The 18,418-nt window shown below is 46.0% G+C and overlaps 1 protein-coding gene across 1 annotated transcript in view; it reads right to left on the minus strand.

Annotated features, from left to right (window-relative positions):
• LOC130143784 (myosin heavy chain, skeletal muscle, adult-like) overlaps positions 1–18,004 on the minus strand; it is a 36,333-nt gene extending 18,329 nt beyond the window's left edge. Inside the window, exons 1-3 of the mRNA XM_056326680.1 lie at positions 17,784–18,004; positions 16,720–16,877; positions 13,487–13,594 (exon numbers count right to left, since the gene is read on the minus strand). The gene's annotated coding sequence lies outside the window, so the exon portion shown is untranslated. The remainder of the gene's footprint in view (positions 1–13,486; positions 13,595–16,719; positions 16,878–17,783) is intronic.
• Positions 18,005–18,418: the final 414 nt, after the last annotated feature.

The raw sequence follows: 18,418 nt of genomic DNA on the forward strand, positions 1-18,418 counted from the left end.
ACTCAGATCCCTGGGAAAAGATAAGACATTCTGTTATTGGGTACATATACTGACAATGGCCTCGTCTTTTTTGGTTGAAACAGTAGACTCATACCAAACAGATTGCGCTCAAAAGAGGTGGAAATTATGAAGCTGAATTCCTTTCAGTTTTTGCCATGTTCAGCACTGAAGTTCTGTGTTAATATTTCTCCATGCTCATACTGTTCAGGGAATTCAGGTCCCTCAGACTCCTGCTTCAGGCCTTTCACCAAGTCTCTCCTCATCTCTTGGCAGCTTTCCTCTCAGGACAGTAATACCAACTGCAATTAAGAGAGAACTACCAGACTGCTAGAGCAATGAATGTAACACCAATAGGAGACAACTACTCCATACAAAATGCCAAATGTTATTTTGGGTTGTAGTACCACAAGTACACTTGTGGACACTGTCAGCAAGAACTTCATGAAACCACCAGTTAGGGTATGAAGGAAGAGCAGTCTTGACTTAACTGGTTCAAATACAGCCATGGACATAGTTGAAAATAAAGCTGTTAAAGAACTCATCTATGGTAATCCATGTAATATAACATCCTTGGAGGAGTTAAAATATCCCCCAAAATTCAATGTGATTGTGTTTACAAAGCACATAAAAATAAGGAAACAAAGGGAAGTTCAGTTTTAGTAGACTGAAAGGGCAAAGACATACTAATTAATTATCAGAAAAGAACTGATAAAAGGCAACAGTTGCTTCATCACTGAAGCCAATGAGGTTGGTCCAGCATGGTTACTTTCCCTGGTAAATACATGCTGGCTGCTCTCAGTTGTCTTCTTGTCCTTCACATCTTGAGCAATAAACACCAAGAGGACATATTCTGTGATCTTTTGAATAACTAAAGTGAAACTGAGAAGCTTACCGTTTCACTGATCCTTCTTTCTGCCTTTTTTTAAAGTTGAGTATAACATTAGCCTTTTCCCAGTCATACAAGACCTTCCCTGCACATCATGATTTTCCACCAATGATAAACACGGGTCTTGCAATTACATAGGTGAACTCCTTCAGCATCCTTTGATCAGTCACACTCAACCCCATGGATACGAATACCTCCAGCTTCTCTTAGTAATTCCAGCTTCACTTAGTAAGGTTAGGACTTCACCACTGTTGGTTATCCCTTCTCAAACTCATCGGAAGATGCAGATGCTTGGGGACAATCTTTGCTTATGAAGACTGATGCAGAAAAGGTGACGCATACTTAAGTGCTTTTTGTATCATCTCTCACTAGATGGCCTTTCACATTCAGTGATAGACACCTATTTTCTCTGAACTGCATTCTACATCCATGCAGAACTGTTACGCTTAATGCCCCTAAGTACCCAAGCAGTGTTTTATATTCCTATTTTGTTGCCAGTCTTTGCGTCCACCTCTTACATACTTTTGTGGTTTAGTTCATCAAGAGGTTTGCTGCTTAGCTAACCTGAAATTCCTGATCTTCTTGCAGGATAAGGTACTTCGTTCCTGAGTTCTCCATATTTTCTTTTAAAGCCTACCTATCTCTCCTGAACAGTCTTCTCCTTCACAGATGCTGCCAAGTGTGTTGTAACTAGCGGTTCCCTGAATACAATTAATTCTGGTCTTATGAAGCCAGAGTGCTAATTGTGTTGCTCACCTCCCCAGCTTTCTGCTAGATCCTTCACTCAGTCATCATGTGGTTGCTGCAGCCTGAGCTGCCATCTGGGATCATACTGATCACTACTTCATCCCTGCTTCCAATACTCAGCTTTGCCCATCAAGTATTTACATTAGGATATTGTTACTAGCACAGTCTAGGAACTTCTGGCATTGCTTGCCCAGTGCTGTTGCCCTCCAAACAGATGTCCACATGGCTGAAATCTTCCCTAAGGCAGAGGAGACTTCTACCTTTCTACTAGTTGTAGAAATCCTCCTTTATTACTTTGTCTTGGTCGAGTGGTCTGTAACAGACCCCATCACAATATTCTTCATTTTCCTCCTGTCTTTGATGGGATATCTACAGGTTCACACTGGAGCTTTGCACAATCAAGAAGCACTTTAACAAAAAGCATAAACTCTCTGCATTTTCTCTATCTATTCTTCCTGAACAGTCCCTATCCTCCCATGACCATGTCCCAGCAGTGCATATATTCCCACCATATCTCCATGATTCTGACCATGTGTCCCTTGCAAAATTCCTGCACTTGCAGGTGTTCCTCTGTCACTTCTGGGCTTAAGTCCTGTGCCCATGATGAAGCTGATTTCACACCCTTGTCAGCAGGTTAGCAGTCTCACTGCAAAGACCTCTTTCCTTATTGGTCATCAAGTACAGATGTCAAAAAAATCTAAAGGAATTCAAAGACGAAGTTGCTAAGCTTCCAAACATGGTGTGAAGCTCCTACTTGAAAATCTATTTGAGTATCACAGGACTACCAGGTGACTAATGTAATCCCATGGTATTAAAAGAGCTTACGGGAAAATGAAGGGAACTCCAGTGTGGTGTAGCTGATGACTATACTGCACGAATCAGCAGAAATTATAATATGGAACAAAATTAATGGACACAGGGGAAAGCGACAGTCTTACATGTGCATTTGTAAAGGGAAGTCTTACTTCACAAATCTGCTGGCTTCTTTGAAGTCCAGATAAATGATGTAGATTTAACTATCAAGACTGTATCTGTAATGCAGTCTCTGCATCTAGATAAATCTGCTCCTGAGTGCAGTCTCTGGTATCAGGAAAGGCTGGCCTTGTGGTGCTTGTCACCACCAGAATTGACTGACTGTATCAACACCACATAACTTTTGGCTTGGGTCTCTGCTTTTTAGCAAATGCCTGCATTCTCTTTCACACCAAATAAATATAGTATAAAGCCATAGCTTCTCCCTTGAAGCTTTAGGTATGGAAGGAAAATTGTAGACTGCAGCACTGGTGTCTGTGTGCACGGAATTCACAAAAATAGAGCATTAGCTGTCAGAGCAGTTTTCAAAGGGAAAACCCCTTACCTTTTGGACTAGATTTGGAGGGATTAGAAACTGAAAAGGGAACTGTAAGAAAACAGGACAACAGTGAGAGGCCAACATGGGAAGTTCAAGGGAACTTTCAGGAGAAAACAAGACCTAAACTTTTACCCTTTCCTCCAGATGTTCTTTCTGGAAGATAAAAATTATATTCATTCATATTTGCAGGCAAATTAAAATAATTTTTTCCCCACAGATTTAAAAAAACTGGTCATATAAACACTTAGATAGGTATCTTGTAGAAAGCTCTGGGATACACACCAGCTGCTTTGGATTCATTTTAATTTACAGTTTGTCAATCACACTCAAGTGATCAATTTCTGTGACATGGCCTATTGGCCGTTCCAGCCCCTTGCAGAGGAGTACTCTAATTTGAATTATCAGATACAGACTCCATACAGATCATACAGATTTAGCTCCACAGTTCTCAGTGTACTAGGCCACAGAAAACTAGCCATTTTTCCTCTGTCCAAACATGGGGCAGCCAAGATGACACCTGTCCTCGGGAAGAAGGATCTGCTGAAAGAGGTAGCAATTCCTGATGCAAAACAAAGAGGAAATAGATCCTGCCAGCCATTGACTTTCTGCTACTTCTGTTTCTGTCCCTACAGGGTCTGGACTTCACTGGGACTAGAAGCAAACTAGAATGCAATCAGAAGAGGCAGAATGAGAGAAATCCCTGGACACAGAGGGTCCTGCACAGACATACAACATGGGCAAAATGCTGGAGTGATGACATCCAGGCATGCTACAAACAGATCCTATCCTACTTCCTGTAAGTTCCTGCAATATGATTTCCCTCCCCTTGCATTCAGTGAGAATGAGCTGGGGAGAAAGGCAGCAGTTATGAGCACAGGTGAAGTGTGAAAGTGGAGCACTGTCAAAGGCTCTCCAGGTCATGGCCCAATGCAAACCTCACTCAGCTCTGCTTCTTAGAGCAGCGTTGTCAGCCTTATAACTTGTCTAGTTATTCCAAGACCAGTATCTCTGTGTCATTGTCATGGAAGCACCTTCAGATCTCCTGCTTAGGTCCTCCACTCCTCCCAACCTGACCTCCTGGTCATTTGCAATAAGAAAAGGAGCAGTGTTGCAAGCCTCAGGCCCCAATTTCAGGCCCGTTGGTCTTCTTTTCTGCCCAGAGAGAAACAACTAAAGCAAATCCAGTTGGACTATGTAGGAATCAACGAGAAAAGTTCAAGAGGGCATCTTCTTGGGGATCAGTATGTATGGCGTAAAATTTGACCTTGGCAGCAGTGAATTTCAGTATAGAAAGGTAGTGGAGTTGGTGAGCTCCCATCTAAGTCTCATCATTCAGAGCAGATCCAGGAAGGAAGTTTGAAGGGATCCACAGAATCAAAGTAACTGCCACAGCCAAGAAACCACACAAGAAACCACTGTCTTCCAGTACTTCACAGGCGATTACCCAAATGTTCCTGCATCCCTTAGGTTGTCATTGTCCTCAGTAACTTGCAGGCCCTGTGCTACCTTGCCAAGGAGATTTCAAGAACTGTTCCAGGAAATTATGTTATTAGGATCTTTGCACCATGAAACAAGGAGTGGGGCAACCAGGCAGCTGACAATACATTCTCACTCATTAATGTGGAGATTGAGCACTTGTCAACTAACTTTTGTAGGAATTGCACTTCACTCTTCTGCAATATCTTAGCTGTGAGGAAACCCAGGGATTCTGGAGTCTGCACGTGGACTGACAAGTTGGGTTGTCAGAGAAGATTTTGAATGCCCCAATACCAACTATAGAGTAAGCAGACTTTCTGCCTCACAGAATGTATGGCTTTCTGGAATTTGGGTTTAGCTTTGCAGCATTGTGCTCTTGCTGTTTCTGAGAATGACTGCGAAGTGGGAAGACTGAGACCCAGGCCAAAGAACAATGAGTTCCGGGTAGAGCACAGAAGCACTAGTTACCTCGTCTCCAAAACAAAGCTAGTCCTACCATCAGCTACCTTCTCCTGAGCAGCCCCATGGATAGAACATTTGACTATTAAGCGAGAGGTCTGTGTTCTTCACCCTCCTCAGAATGGGAGGCATGTAAGTACTCAGCATCCTTTCCTTGTCTCTGGGATCTTGGTCCTTTAGCAGTAAGAATGTCTTCTGGGTGGATGCACTGCCCACAGCCCTGCCTTGAAGCTTGGCCACTGTGCAGGCAGGCACACTGACCCTCTTTTGAGGGTGTGTTGCTGGCTGTCTACAAACACATGTGATACACATTATTAACCAAGATAGTAGGTTGAGAAGATAAAATTGAAAAGGTGTTTTGCTGGGATACATTAGTGAAAGTATGCTTTTTTACCTTAGGCTGCTCTGTTGTTTTGGTTAGGTCATTTTTAGTTCTCTAGTATGCTATGAGAATTTTGGTCAGCTTTAACAGCCTTTTCTGCTGAATCATACCTCCGGCAGCATATTAAAGATTTCTTTTATCATCCTGAGAATTTTAGCTGACAAACTAAATATTCAAAATTTGTGACTTTTTCCATATTGTCTACATTGTAGCTTATGGTGAGATGCACAATCAACTCTCATCAGACAGGGTGCGAGACCCAGGTGGAGAGAGATATCAGATTTGTGTTCTGCAGAAGCCACAGGGAGCACTATGCAATCTGAGTTACGTGAACAAGGTGTCTGTTCTGTGGATACTACCACTGAATAACTGCATGCATTTGAAAGTGCTTCAGGTTTTAGGTGGGCTGTTGTTCAGGAGGAAAAGATCTAATTCAACCCATATTTGTAGATCTGCATAGACCAGGCCCTGAGCAAATAATGCAAACTGAAACCCAGGCAGCAGACTACAACATGATGCAGATACTTATAAGGTATTTCAGACTGAAAGCTGATTTTGAACCAGGGTTACTCACCCTAGTTGATTGCTGATGAGGCCACCAGCTGTTTCTGCAGGGACCTTCCAAGGTCGACCTTCCAAGGTCTTCCCATTTCTGAGAGTACAGGCAGTAGGGAAGAAAGTATTCGGCTTGAAGAGTGGTTGTTCCGATTTCTTTCCTTGCTTTTATTTCTGCAGGCTCTTTCTCTTTAGGATGCTGAGACACTGCCTTCATCCTTTTCATATCCCCTGTGTCTGCTAAACTGTTTGGTATTATGCCCAGAATAGTGAACGGCAACCACTGCCTAAGCCCTCCTCTTAGGTATCAGTTAGCATCTGCAGGAATCTTTCAAAAAGGATGTTGTTTCAGCATGGATTGCCTAAATTCACTTCCATCAGGAAATGAGCATTTCATATCAGTGTCCTTATATTCTAGAAAAAAATATTTTGCTTAATGCATTGATTCTGCCTTAAAAACATTTATGGCAATGTGAGACCTAGGTACTAAAAGACCACTTTCTGGTCTAATGCTTTTTCTTGCCAGATTCTGTAACTCATACAGAGTGGAATAGTATTTACCCCCCACCCCTGTCTGCCCAAATAAATGGCATCACTTCTATTCTAGAATCAGGGTATTAGCATACAGCGCTTTCCAGATAAAGTGACCATCACCCCAAAACAGCAGAGGGTGAGATAGTGACAGACCCTTTCCCAGAAGACACAAAAAACACATGGAATAGAACTAACTTATGACTCTTCTAGAAACAGCAATGATATAGGATGGAGTCTGAAGTTCCCCAATTTACTCATGATTTTCCCATAAAAAAAGAGCTCAAGTTGCTCCTTGCAGGATTTTCAGCTTGCAAGTGCTGTTGTTGGCCATACTGTCAATGTGGTAGGGCCTGCCTAGACAGATCAGTTTGCTCTGTAGTCTGTGAGGGACAGTCTGAGAGAGGATGCCCAGCTTCTGCTATAGCAGCATTTCTGCTGTCCTCTGTGTAAAATGAGAGCTCACAGGAATGTTAGCACAGGACAAGCAGAAATGTCAGAGCACTGCTCTGTAGCAAAACTGCTCATCCTTACACTTCTGCTAGGATGTGGCTGGACACTGAACCCTGGAGATGGTAAGAGTACATTTTCCATATTAAAAGGTTAATTAACAATTCAGCATAGTCTGCTAAGGTGCATGTTTTCAATGTTATGTGCAGGAAGTGTTCAGTCCATATTTTTTATGTGTCATCTGGTTAGGAAATGTGCCATTAAACTAACATTTTTGATAAATGTGGCTGAAGGAATGAGCTGAGAGAATTGCTGGAAGCAATAAATGATTTCCCAGGAAGAACTACTAAGGATCATTAACTAATAAGACTAAAACCTGCAGGTTGACAAGCAGTGTAGGCCATCTGTTACTTTACCATGGCAAATGTAAGCAAAAATTTCTGGGTCTCCATGTGAGCACTTGCAAAGACAAGCTGCTGTCACAGGTTGACCACGAACGGGCTCTGATGGCCTTGCTATTCCCTGTCCTTTCTGCTCTGTTCAGAAACTATTTTCTGCAGGTTGTAATGTAGGTCTGATTTACCTTCACTACACGTCAAAGACAGTGAATGAGTCTGTCCTAGGGGGACTTTGATGACAATTTTTTTGCTAAGTAGCTTCCTACAGCATGGTATTCTTGGAAGTCCTCAGAATGAGTTAACTGAACATGAGAGGCAAATGAAACCCACAATCTGGTATTAGAGGATGGGCACCTTTCAAATGTGCACCACAGGTGCACCATTACACACACTCCACCTGTCTCAACAGCTAACATCAGCGGAAGAGATCTGGGCAGTAGATTCTGGCCAAGGAGATGACATTCAGAATGCCCTTTCTATGACCCACCAAAGCAGCTGAGGGGCTCCTGTTACAGAGCAGGTGAGTCAAGGGGCAAATCTGGGAGACCACTGAGTAGAAAAAGGTAATTGAAACAGCAAGTAGCCAGAAAAGGAGCAAAGAAGGGGAAGGAAAAGAAAATAAGGAAGAAGCATGGTATTAACCGCTGCAGCCAGCTAGAGCATAGCCTAAAGTAAGCTGTACTTGTGATATCAAAGCTCCATGGAGCCCACCTTTCTCTCTTTAAAAGTGATGCCCAGGAAGGAGCAGCATCTTGCTAAAGGCAACACAGAGTGGCACTTCTCCAAAATTCTCCTAACTCACAGTAATCTGTATTTATGAAATCCCTGAACAGGACACAATGTCTGGGTATTTAACAGATCATGGTGGATTTTTAACTCATTAATTTGTCCAAACATTTTTGAACCCATGAACTGGTCTCTGAATATGTGGCATGTTACTCTGATCCTCTGCTGAGGCTAACTCACAGAAAGCAGACATCCATTTATGCAGTTCAATTCATCTGGTTATTAGCTTTGACTGAGTGTTACAAATATGTAGCTTCTTTGCACTTCATCCAGATTCCAAAATGAAGTCACATATTTGAGGAGGTAAAAATAACGATTAAACTGCAGAGAACATCTCCCAGGTGCCAAGGTAGACTATGCTATAGTTAATCTGCATATTTATACTACAGCAGGATATTTTTCTTGTGGTTCTTTCAAGGGAATGTTTTTCTGAACACTAAGGCTCCTGTCACTTCAGAGTCCTTATATTCTAGAGATATGACTTCAGAGACTCCCCCACAGCCTCCTGTGTAATGTTAGCAGGCAGATTTCCTTGGTGGTCAGCCTAAACTTTCTTGAATTGCTCTCTGCATCCACCTGAGAAGTCGAGGGAAGGATACAAATCCCTGCTCCTCCTGGAGGGCAAATCAGTTGTGTAAAGAGAACAGCTCCAGCAGAAGACAATGAGAGCAACATGTCACGAGACAGCCAGTAACCAGGGTGTAAGGGTGCTGGTGGCCCAGATTAGAAGCTGGGGATAGTAACAGTGCTTGCATTCCCTGTCCTGAGACTATTTCGTACTCACCCCACTAAAGTCTGCCAGGGACAGATCTTTCTTTCCATGTGGCTTCTCACAGAGTACTTGGAAAGATCTGAGTTTATCTTGAAGGACAGGTGAACACTGAGTCAAAAGGAGAAGGCGATGTTATTTTACATCTTGATCAGGACTGTGGCCTGAGAAAACATATCCCAAATCTGCTTCAGCTCAGGATGCCAGCTTTACTGCACCACTGCCTTCCCAGGTGTACATCGCCTTCCTTCCAAATCAGTCCCTCAGGTCCCTCAAAGTGCCCACTGCTCCCCGAGAAATGCTTCCAGGTGGCCAGTGACCTGCAGGGTGCAAGGTCTCATAGCAAAGCCATCCCATGGCCCCACACCACTGTCTGCCTCCTGTATTTGCTAAGCCTGGATTTAACCCCTAGTGCCCTGAGGTGTGTGTGTTGTCTTGAATTCAGAAGTTCAGCACAGGACTGCAGACAACTAATACATGTAGAAACGGGAGAAAGAAAGAGCCTCTTTGTAGGCTGTTTTCCTGGATGTATGGCAGATTCATTGGTAAATTCATGGATAATTCAGCTGCTGAATTGAGTTTTATTTCCTCTAAGTCTTTGTCAAGAAGTTTCTTTAATACAGAATACTTGCAAAGACTTCTATAATTGGAATAATTAGTTCAGGAGATACAGAAGTCCCTCTAGTCCAGGAGTTCACAGATCTGAGATACCCTGCAGTGGGACAGCAGTTCTGTTAGACCATACGCACTGGATCTATTTTAAACTTTCTCTGCAAGACAGCCCTTTATAGCCACTTTGCAGGAGTGTTCTTCCCATGATCAGGTAGCACTTTTCAGCTGACAGGCAGACCAACTCCACAAACAGTGTGTGAATACAAAAGGCTATCATTCTGCAGTTTGGCTATAAAAATTGGTTGCCCTTGGTATGCTATTTGGGTCTTGGTAATTTATCATAATTTATGGCCTCTTCAAGTGAATACTACAGATAGGTTTTCTTTCATGCTGAACTGAGAATGTAATTTTTCCTGTATGTGTAGCCAAATGTGATTTATCTTGTTTAGGCTAGCACATTGCTATAGTTTATATTGTACAACCAGGGGTACTTTTTTACAAGTTAAAGAACTCCAAAAAAAACAGTCTTATAATAGGTCAAAAAAAGTAATGAGAGTTGTCATTTTTAAAGGGCATTTACAGTGTTTCTTGAATTAAAGGCAAATGATTTATTTATCAGTTTTGAAAAATCAGTGGTTTTAATATACTTTAGAATGTATTCCCCAAACTAGTGTTGTTGTTCAGGGAAGCAAATAAACAGAACCCTAAAATGGGAACTCTTTCAAACTGGAAGCTTTTACTAGATAAAAATCATATTTCAAATATTAACACATCTACACAATTTTGCTGGGAATTATGAGGCAAAGTGGAATATATCCACCTACTCAGAAATTATATCACCTTTTTCAGACAGTATCAGTACCTGACTATGAAATGTAAACATAAAAATAAATATGATGTTCATCACAGTTTCATTTGCAAGAAAGCTTTTGATACACTTGCTGTTTTTCTGTATGAGTGCATATGATACCATCCACATCTAGACAGTCTTTGGGAGATGCTTGTCTGAAACAGACATCCTTAAAAGCACAGGCTAAAAGAGATCGTGCAATATTATAGATATTCTGGTCTATCATAACAGTTTTTCTCATTCAAATATTCCCTTAATATTTGCCCAAAACGTTTTCACTTCAAATTAAACAATTATTCTCCTGGTAATACAATCCTATATGTCTCTTAATGAAAATCTTTTTCATTTCACAAAATTATTTTCACACTTCCACACACAGTCTTTACTTATCTCATCTCTTGATTTGAAAAATCCAGTTCTATCCATACCTTTTATAAGTTATATTCTTTATACTTGTCATTATGGCTCCTGTCCTCCTTACTCTAAAAATGATCTTTCTTTTTTCAGAAGTCTACAAAATGTGCTCTGTTCATAGTATAGACTATCATTAAGATAACCTCTTGCTGAAGAAAGAAAACATTCACATTCTGTACCATAGAAAGAGTACTTATACTAATATTTTCAATAATTAGGTATACCATTTTTGCAACTATTCAACATTGTTGAATGTGTGTAGACTTGTCCCCCAGTTTCTTTTCTCTCTGGCTCAGATGACCAACCCCATACATTTCTGTCTGATTTCATCCTCCCAGGGCAATTTTCTATCTCTTTCTATTTTCTCCAATTTTCCGAAGTGCCTAAAGTCTGATACAATTCTGCCCTGCCAAAATGCTTAGATGCCCCACTTGCAAAAAGGCACACCAACAGCTGCTTCTGTCAGCTCAGGGTCTTTTCTTTCAGCACTGGTGACCTAACATTTCCAGGCCTTCCTTGGCAATATAAGATAAAATTAAAAAAATATAAATGGAAATTAGAAGACACTTCATTGACTGGCTTGTTTCAGGGACAGGCTACATTATGGAGACAGATTAGTTCAGAATTTCACAACTAGATTTTTATTGCTATAAGCAGATGTTACAATAACATCCAATTTCTTTGCCTGCTCTCTTCATAAAACAAGACAGACTTCTGAACACTAAACCTATTCAAACTACACAAGGCATTCTCAAGTGCAGAAGGAGTTTGCAGTACTGATATCATGGGAAACATTTTCTATTGGCAATTCCCACACTGGAAAAAAAGAGGTTTCTCAACATTTGCTTTCGGTTTGGAGAATGACAGGGTAACATCGCTCACGGGAAGACAGGATATATTGGTGTCAATGCAAAATTAGCTTGCTTTAATATTAGCCTAACAAGCTAAATGTGCAATGACCACTTCCTCTGGTCACTGCCATGCCAGGCAGCTCAGGTCAGTCTCTTCAGCTCCCTGACAAACCCCTCCAGCCGGTCGTATATTGCGGAAGCAGGGTGCCTCGTAGCCTCTCCCAGCAGAGCCGCCCCGTGACCCCACACTGCTGTCTGGCTCACATCTTAGCTAAGCTTCGACTTTACCTCTTTGGGTTTCCATTTCAAAGCCTTCCCGTGTGCTGGGCTGTATCTCTCCCAGCAGCACCGCGCTGATGTTGGGGCCCGGGGAGTGCCGATGCTGTGGGAGGTGTAAGAGCACTGTCATGAGACCTGAGCTGCAAAGTGCGGGAGCTGGGCAATTTCCTCCTTGCCTGGAGTGCAATGGGGAGCTCACAGTGTGAACTGTTGAATTTTACTTTATGGACAAAGAGCATCTGACAGGAAATGTTTTCAACCACTTGTGCTACTATTGCTGGAGCACTGCTTTTGAGCTCCAGAGATCCCCTGCCAGTCCTCTGCCGGCCATGTAGGACAGAAGCTCTAGCTGAGCCCATTAACCGCATCTATTTTAAACCGTTCTCCGAGAGGTCTTTCTTGATGGCCATTATGGACCAACAGGGACCTTTGCACCAGTAGTTATCAGATGACAGACAGCTTAGCTCTAAAAATAGTCCATCACTGCAAAGCAACCCCTGACCTCCACACAGAGCAGATAACCGCAAGTCAAGAAAAAGAAAACTTGTGTTTCTCACCAGTGTTCTACGTGTATCCTAATACTGTAAATATACGGGATCCTCAATAAAGCTGCACTGTAATTCAAGCACAAGACAGTATGTAGGGCTAGAATAATCTATCTAAAGATGGCTTTAGGACGAGCATAACCTCACAGAGAGGATTAGTTCAGACTGAAAGTTAGAGCAAGCTGACAGGATTCTAAAAAAAACTATGCAACAAACCATCCTATAATAGTGGTGAGAGTTTAAAATCCTGAGGAATATAATACTTTTCAAGTAAGGCAGAACATATACTTAAGGTATTTCTAATCTATGGTAAATATTTTTATGATTTTGTTTCCCTCAAAATATATTTTACAAAGTCAAGATACTCTTTTCCTTATTCACATAATTAGCAGTCCAACCCACTGAAATGTGAATTGTTTCCTACTAGACAAACTTTCTACGTCTGCAGCCATAACATCCAAACAACACCACAGAGGAAAAAATCGCCTAGAAACCTTCAAAAATATAAAACAGGCCCTTTTTGTCCCCAGTGTTAACTTGTGATGTGTTACAGTCCGCACTTCCTTTCCTCCTGAGTTCAACAGCCATAAACCATGCACTTTTCTGTCTCTTCTAACCTTCCCAGAAGTACTTTGTTTCTCTTCATTAAGTTTCCTTCTGACAGTTTGAGACACTTTCTCCAGTTTTCCTGAGCTACTTCTAGTCCTGATGCCATTTCGCCCTGCCAAAGTGCTTGGGTGCCCCTCTCCCACAAACTCTCAGGCCTTTCACAAAGCCTGCACTGGACCAACCATGTGAGGTAACCACATCAGGTGGTCAGGATCATCATGGTGCAGTTCAAATAGCAGCTCCTGTGACAGCTATAAGGTGCAGTTACCAAGTACGACACCGAGTATGTCTGCTTCAAAAGCCAGCAGAAATCCCAGGACAGGATGCCCAAGCATTTCTCACTGATCATCTTGTATTTTATCCCAGAGGTTCTTGGCCCTGGAGACCCAGGTCCCTGGCAGGCTCGTGCTGCTGGGACAGCCTCAGCAGCTGGGACAGCCTCAGCAGCTGGATCACAAAGGAAATGTCACATTCCAGCCACAGACTCCTCCTTGGGGAGGGGATCCACAGAGCCAAGGCCATGAAGCACAGCTCACCTCAATAAGGCAAGTATCTGTCCCCGACCTTCCAAAGTCCTCTCTTCCTGCAGTCATGGATAGCTCGTTGCCATGTGCCAGGGCAGAAGCAGAGAGGAGGCTTCACCCCTGTCAGCAAGAGGGAGGAGAGGGTCTTAAGGCACTGCAACCCGAGGGCACTTCTGCACCTGTAGCCTCGGCTGCAGAGAAGCTCCCAGGCTGGACCATCCCCTTTGGGATATTGGGGGTGGCTGTTGCCCGGCCCCTTCCTCACCTGGGGCCCACGCATGCCGCCACGATGCAATCAGCATTAATTGCACGGGGAGCCTTCGAGCATGTCTTTATTAATACCAAGTGTGAAACAGGAAAATGCTATTGAAGCAAACCTGCCTCTTGTCCCACACCTTGTGTGCCGGGGCACATCTAATGTGCTCCTACCTCAGGCAGGCATTCAGCTCTTGGGACTCCCACCACTTAGCCCACGAACCAGGTCCTCAGCGCTCACTGTCCTGCCTCAGCCATCTTCCCCTATCATGCCGCTCTACTCACTATGGGAGGTTGAGCCTGTTTCAAGTGTGTGCTGCTGACTGAACCTGCCTCTCACAGCAGCCCTGTCTCTGAGGGAGCTTGTCCTGCTGCCATACCCCAGAGGGAAAGGGGAACGTGATGTGTGACCGCTCTCGCCCCAACCCCAGGCTTCCTCTGCACGAGGGAACCGCAGGACAGGAGAGAGCAGCAAGGGAGATGAGGAGCAGGGCTTCTTCCCACTGGAGCCCCGCTCTGCTTCTGCGTTTGAACAGTGAAGGTCTAGGTGGGCTTTGCCTGGGCCCACAGGGCCATTGTCACATCCACTTCACGGGGCAGAATATTGGGGCGGGGGGTGGTGTCTCTTTTGAGACAGCATAAAGGTAGGCTATGGGGATGACTCCTCTACACCTCAGGCTGCAAAGGGCTTTCTTTGTCACCCTTGCTGGCCTAGAGCCTCGTCTGTGGAGGCTGGATCTCGCATGGCCATCCTGCGCTGAGTGAGGGTGGCCCAGCTCTCCTGGTACCTGCCTATGAAGCCTCAGCCAGGTCACAGCTGTCAAAAGAGCAGCTGTATCACTCTCCTCAGGCTGCTCTACCACGCGTGTGGTGGAGTTGGCATGGCCATTGATGCTGCGTGATGTCCTCCTGGAAATCACACGCTTTGAGCACCTCTGTGGTGCCTTTGTGGGCAGAGGGCCCAGCAAAAATAGGGCCCTGCATGATGACCTGTCAAGTGTCAGGGGCTGCTTCTGTCAGCTCAGGCTCTTTTCTTTCGGCACTGGTGACCTAACATCTCCAGGCCTTCCTTGGCCCATTCCACCTGCCTTTGTTCTGTTCCAGTGGGGAACACGGGGACTGGCAGACCCGCCGGGTGGGACTCTAACTCGTTTGGTGCAATTTGATCGTAATATGTGGGCCAGGAAGTTTCAGCAGCTGCAGCAGCACCATTTTTGAGTGAGACCTAGCTGCTGGTCTGTAGCAGAGCAGCCACCCGAGGAAGGGCCGCCCTGACGGCGCCATGCTGACACCCCGTGGCAATGGGTGCCCTGAGCCGCGGGCCCAGGCAGCTGCTGCTGGGCTGAGCTCCCTGCGACTGACAGGAGCCGGCTGGAGCCCTGCGGCCTGTGCCCGCTGCACCTGACCCCTGCTAATAACGCCATCGCTGTTCTGCCAAGGGTCCCTACGAGATCTTGCCTGTCCCTTGAGAGTCAAGTGGCGAGACACAAGCGGAGGATAAGGCTGATGGGGCCTGTGTCCTCTGAACTTGTGTCCGAGTGACGCGGCAAAAGGCACAGCCGCTGTGCCGGCCGATGGCTCTGGGCCTTGCTTCCCTCTGCCTGATGTCTGTGGTGACAGAACCAGGCAGCGACGCCGGCTGCACTGAGCTCTCTGAAGGGCTAGGGGGGTCAGGCTGCAGGCAGAGATGGGTCTCCATAGCCATCGTGAGATAGCCACCAGCCTGGCCAGGGGCTCTCTTGTAGCCCCGAGGCTCCAGTGGCCCTTGAGGTGTCCGTGCTGTACAGCCCTACTATCTGCCCTCAGTGAGGGCTGTGAAAGCGCAGCCTGAGCAAAGGCCGTGGCTTCTGCAGTGCTGCTGAACCCTAGCGCAAGCCCTGCTTCTGTCTGCGTTCTCAGCCAGGCACGGACTCAAGGGGAGGCCGTTGTAAAATCAGGCGCTTTCAGAGCTGCAGCACACCCTGCCTTTTTCGTTCGCTGTTTTACAGGGGAAGTGATGCCCCACGTGCCCCAAGCTGAGCCCCAAATGGCCGCTGGAAGCACCTGGGTGGCTGCTGTGTTCCCCGGGGCACAGCACGTCCCAGGAGGGCACGGCGAGCACCCGGGTGCTGGTCTAGCACAGCCTCATTGCACCGACTGCAGAGGGGCCGCTTTGATTTATATTCTTACCGGGGAGAGCACAATCAGGCCTGCTTCTGATCTTTAGCATTGCAGCTGGGAAAGGAGCTGTGCTGGAGCAAGTCCCTCTGCGGTAAGAATAGTATCTGCCGTCTTAGGACACAACCCAGTTGTCCAGCTCCTACATGGCAGCACGTCGTGCTGAGATATAGAAGGCAACCTACCCGCTGAGGAATGTCTTCGAGTGCTATTAGTGGAAGCGTATCATCCACACCAACAGGCGTGACCCCGCACAGGAGCCTTGCAAGAGCGGGGCTATTTTGAGCTTTTGACACCGAGGATGAAGGGAGACAAATGACGGGCTGATCCTCTTGGCATGGGCCACCTCCACAGCTCTCTGTGGCCTTGTCTCCTCCTTGGGGCATGACCCTCGTGAAGGCTGGTGGGTGATTTGGTGGGACGTCAGAGCCCAGGAGGGAGCTGTGCATTTGCCGGGGGCGCAAGGCCAGGCCTCAGTCCCCTCAGCGCTGCCCAGACGTGCTTATGGCAAGTCCTGCCTGAGGGTGTGCACCTGTCCCCGAGCTTCGGGCACACGGCTGCCTGCTTTATTCGCAAGCACAGCCTCGAGAGCCAGAGCGATGCCAGGGGATGTGTAACTGCGCACAAGTGAAACACGCAGGAGGCTCGCAGAAGAAACAGTTGCCTTTGCAAACCACAGCCTAAAGAAGGCTATGGCAGGCTCGTCAGGCACAGTTATACCCGTGATGCGAGAGCTGCTTCTTCAGTGCCTTGCCTCTCCTTTCCCACCGATGCTCTGTGACGGTGGTTTTGTACAAATCATCAAAGAGACTATCCCCAGATGTCACACTCACCAGTGTGGCCAGGAGCCATCATCCTGCTTACTCTTCTTCATGCGCGCCGCCTTCTCTCTTCCTTAGGCCTGGCTTTGCTGGCTGCATTCCTTCATTCTGATGACACATCCTCAAGCTTCCATGCTGGAGGCATTGTGAGGCAAAGGATGGTGCAGGGCCTGTAAAACAGGGTTTCAGAGAGCCTCAGAGGCTTATGCATGTACAAGCCATTACAGCTAACAGGGATACTCGTGGATGTTGTGTGCCACCTAGACTTTACCCAGCCCCACCTGAAGCTTTGAAAACACCTGAAGGAAGTGGAGCCAGAGATTCTCAAGCCACCCAAGAGGAGCAGTCAGCTCCTAGGTGAGTTTGGGGAGGCAAGGTTCACTGCGAGAGACCCTGGCTGTGGTGGAACACTGTCCAGCAAGGAGAAATACTGCAGCGGGTGAGGAGGGATAAACAAGGATGGAGAGTCTGCTACGGAGCCATGGGGAAAAGTTGTGCAGTGTCATGAGAAGAGAGGACTAGTCTGGCATAACTGCAGGGTGTTGGGTGGCTTTCTTAAGGTCCTTGTGATTGAAAACTGAGGTCTGCTCCTACAGAACCCTCTCCCATTGCTCTCTTCAGACAGCACTGACAGAGGTTCTGCTTGGCAACGCTCATCAGCGACACTGGAAGCAGGCTGGACATCCTTGTGAGAGCTCGTGTGCTGGTGAGGCTGCACTTGGGAGCCAGGTAAGGTGAGAGCCCTTTGGATATTGCTGTCATAGGCGTACAGCCATGGAGCTGTCAGTTGCAACTTCCCAGCAGCGTGAGCATCTATCGGGAGACAAAGCCTCTGGCACTGACTTCTGCAAGCTTAGACCAAGCAGACAGTGCCAGTCCTTACCATTTCCCATCACCCCAAGGAGCTCCCCTTGAAAACACTGTAAGCAAACCAAAGTGGAAAGCATTCAGGGGCTCCCTGCCTCAGGCTTGGGCACAATCCTTTCCTGCAGAGCCTGTGTCCCTTCAGCCCACAACACTAGCCCCACTCCCATCCCTGTGGACTTGTGAGATTCAATGCTCTGTGGAGGACCCACCTCTCCTTTTGAATACTAGCGCTTGTACGGTAGACAGAGGTGGAAAGCTGAGGGCTGTCACGAGCTTTCAACATCAATATACACCCTGGGCTCTGCTCCTGAGTTGTCTTCTTCTGGTTTCCTTTTAGTGCCAGCTGCACATCACTCCTCAGCTGCTTCTAATGTGGTTCTCATTCACTCCACATCGATCTGCATCAAGGGCTCCTGGAGCCTGGGCTCAGCTGGGGTGACTGACAGCAAACGCTTCACACCCGGGCAGAGCTGCAACAGTGGGAGCATTTGTGTAAGTTGAAATTGCTGAGAGGATTTCCAATTAATTTAGTAGCCCCCAGTTAGCGCTAACCTGTGCCTGATTCACTGCATACACAGCCCTGCAGTATTTGAGGTGTCTGAGAAAATCCTCCAAGGCTGTGTGGTCTCCCTGAAAATACGGGACAGATGTTACTCTTGGAAGCCAAGAGATGTTGTTTCTGTGACAAAAATCAGCTTAGGCAAACATCTGCGGGTTTATCTTTAACATACCTTGGCACTGGCCACGTGTCTTTCGTCCAAACTAGAGGCAAGGCTTAACGCATCAGAATAATCCAGCTGAGGCAGCTGGTAGAGCACATGAGACTTCACAGCTGCACGTGCCC

Source organism: Falco biarmicus, chromosome 1 (assembly GCF_023638135.1).
Source record: "Falco biarmicus isolate bFalBia1 chromosome 1, bFalBia1.pri, whole genome shotgun sequence".
Classification (NCBI taxonomy): domain Eukaryota; kingdom Metazoa; phylum Chordata; class Aves; order Falconiformes; family Falconidae; genus Falco; species Falco biarmicus.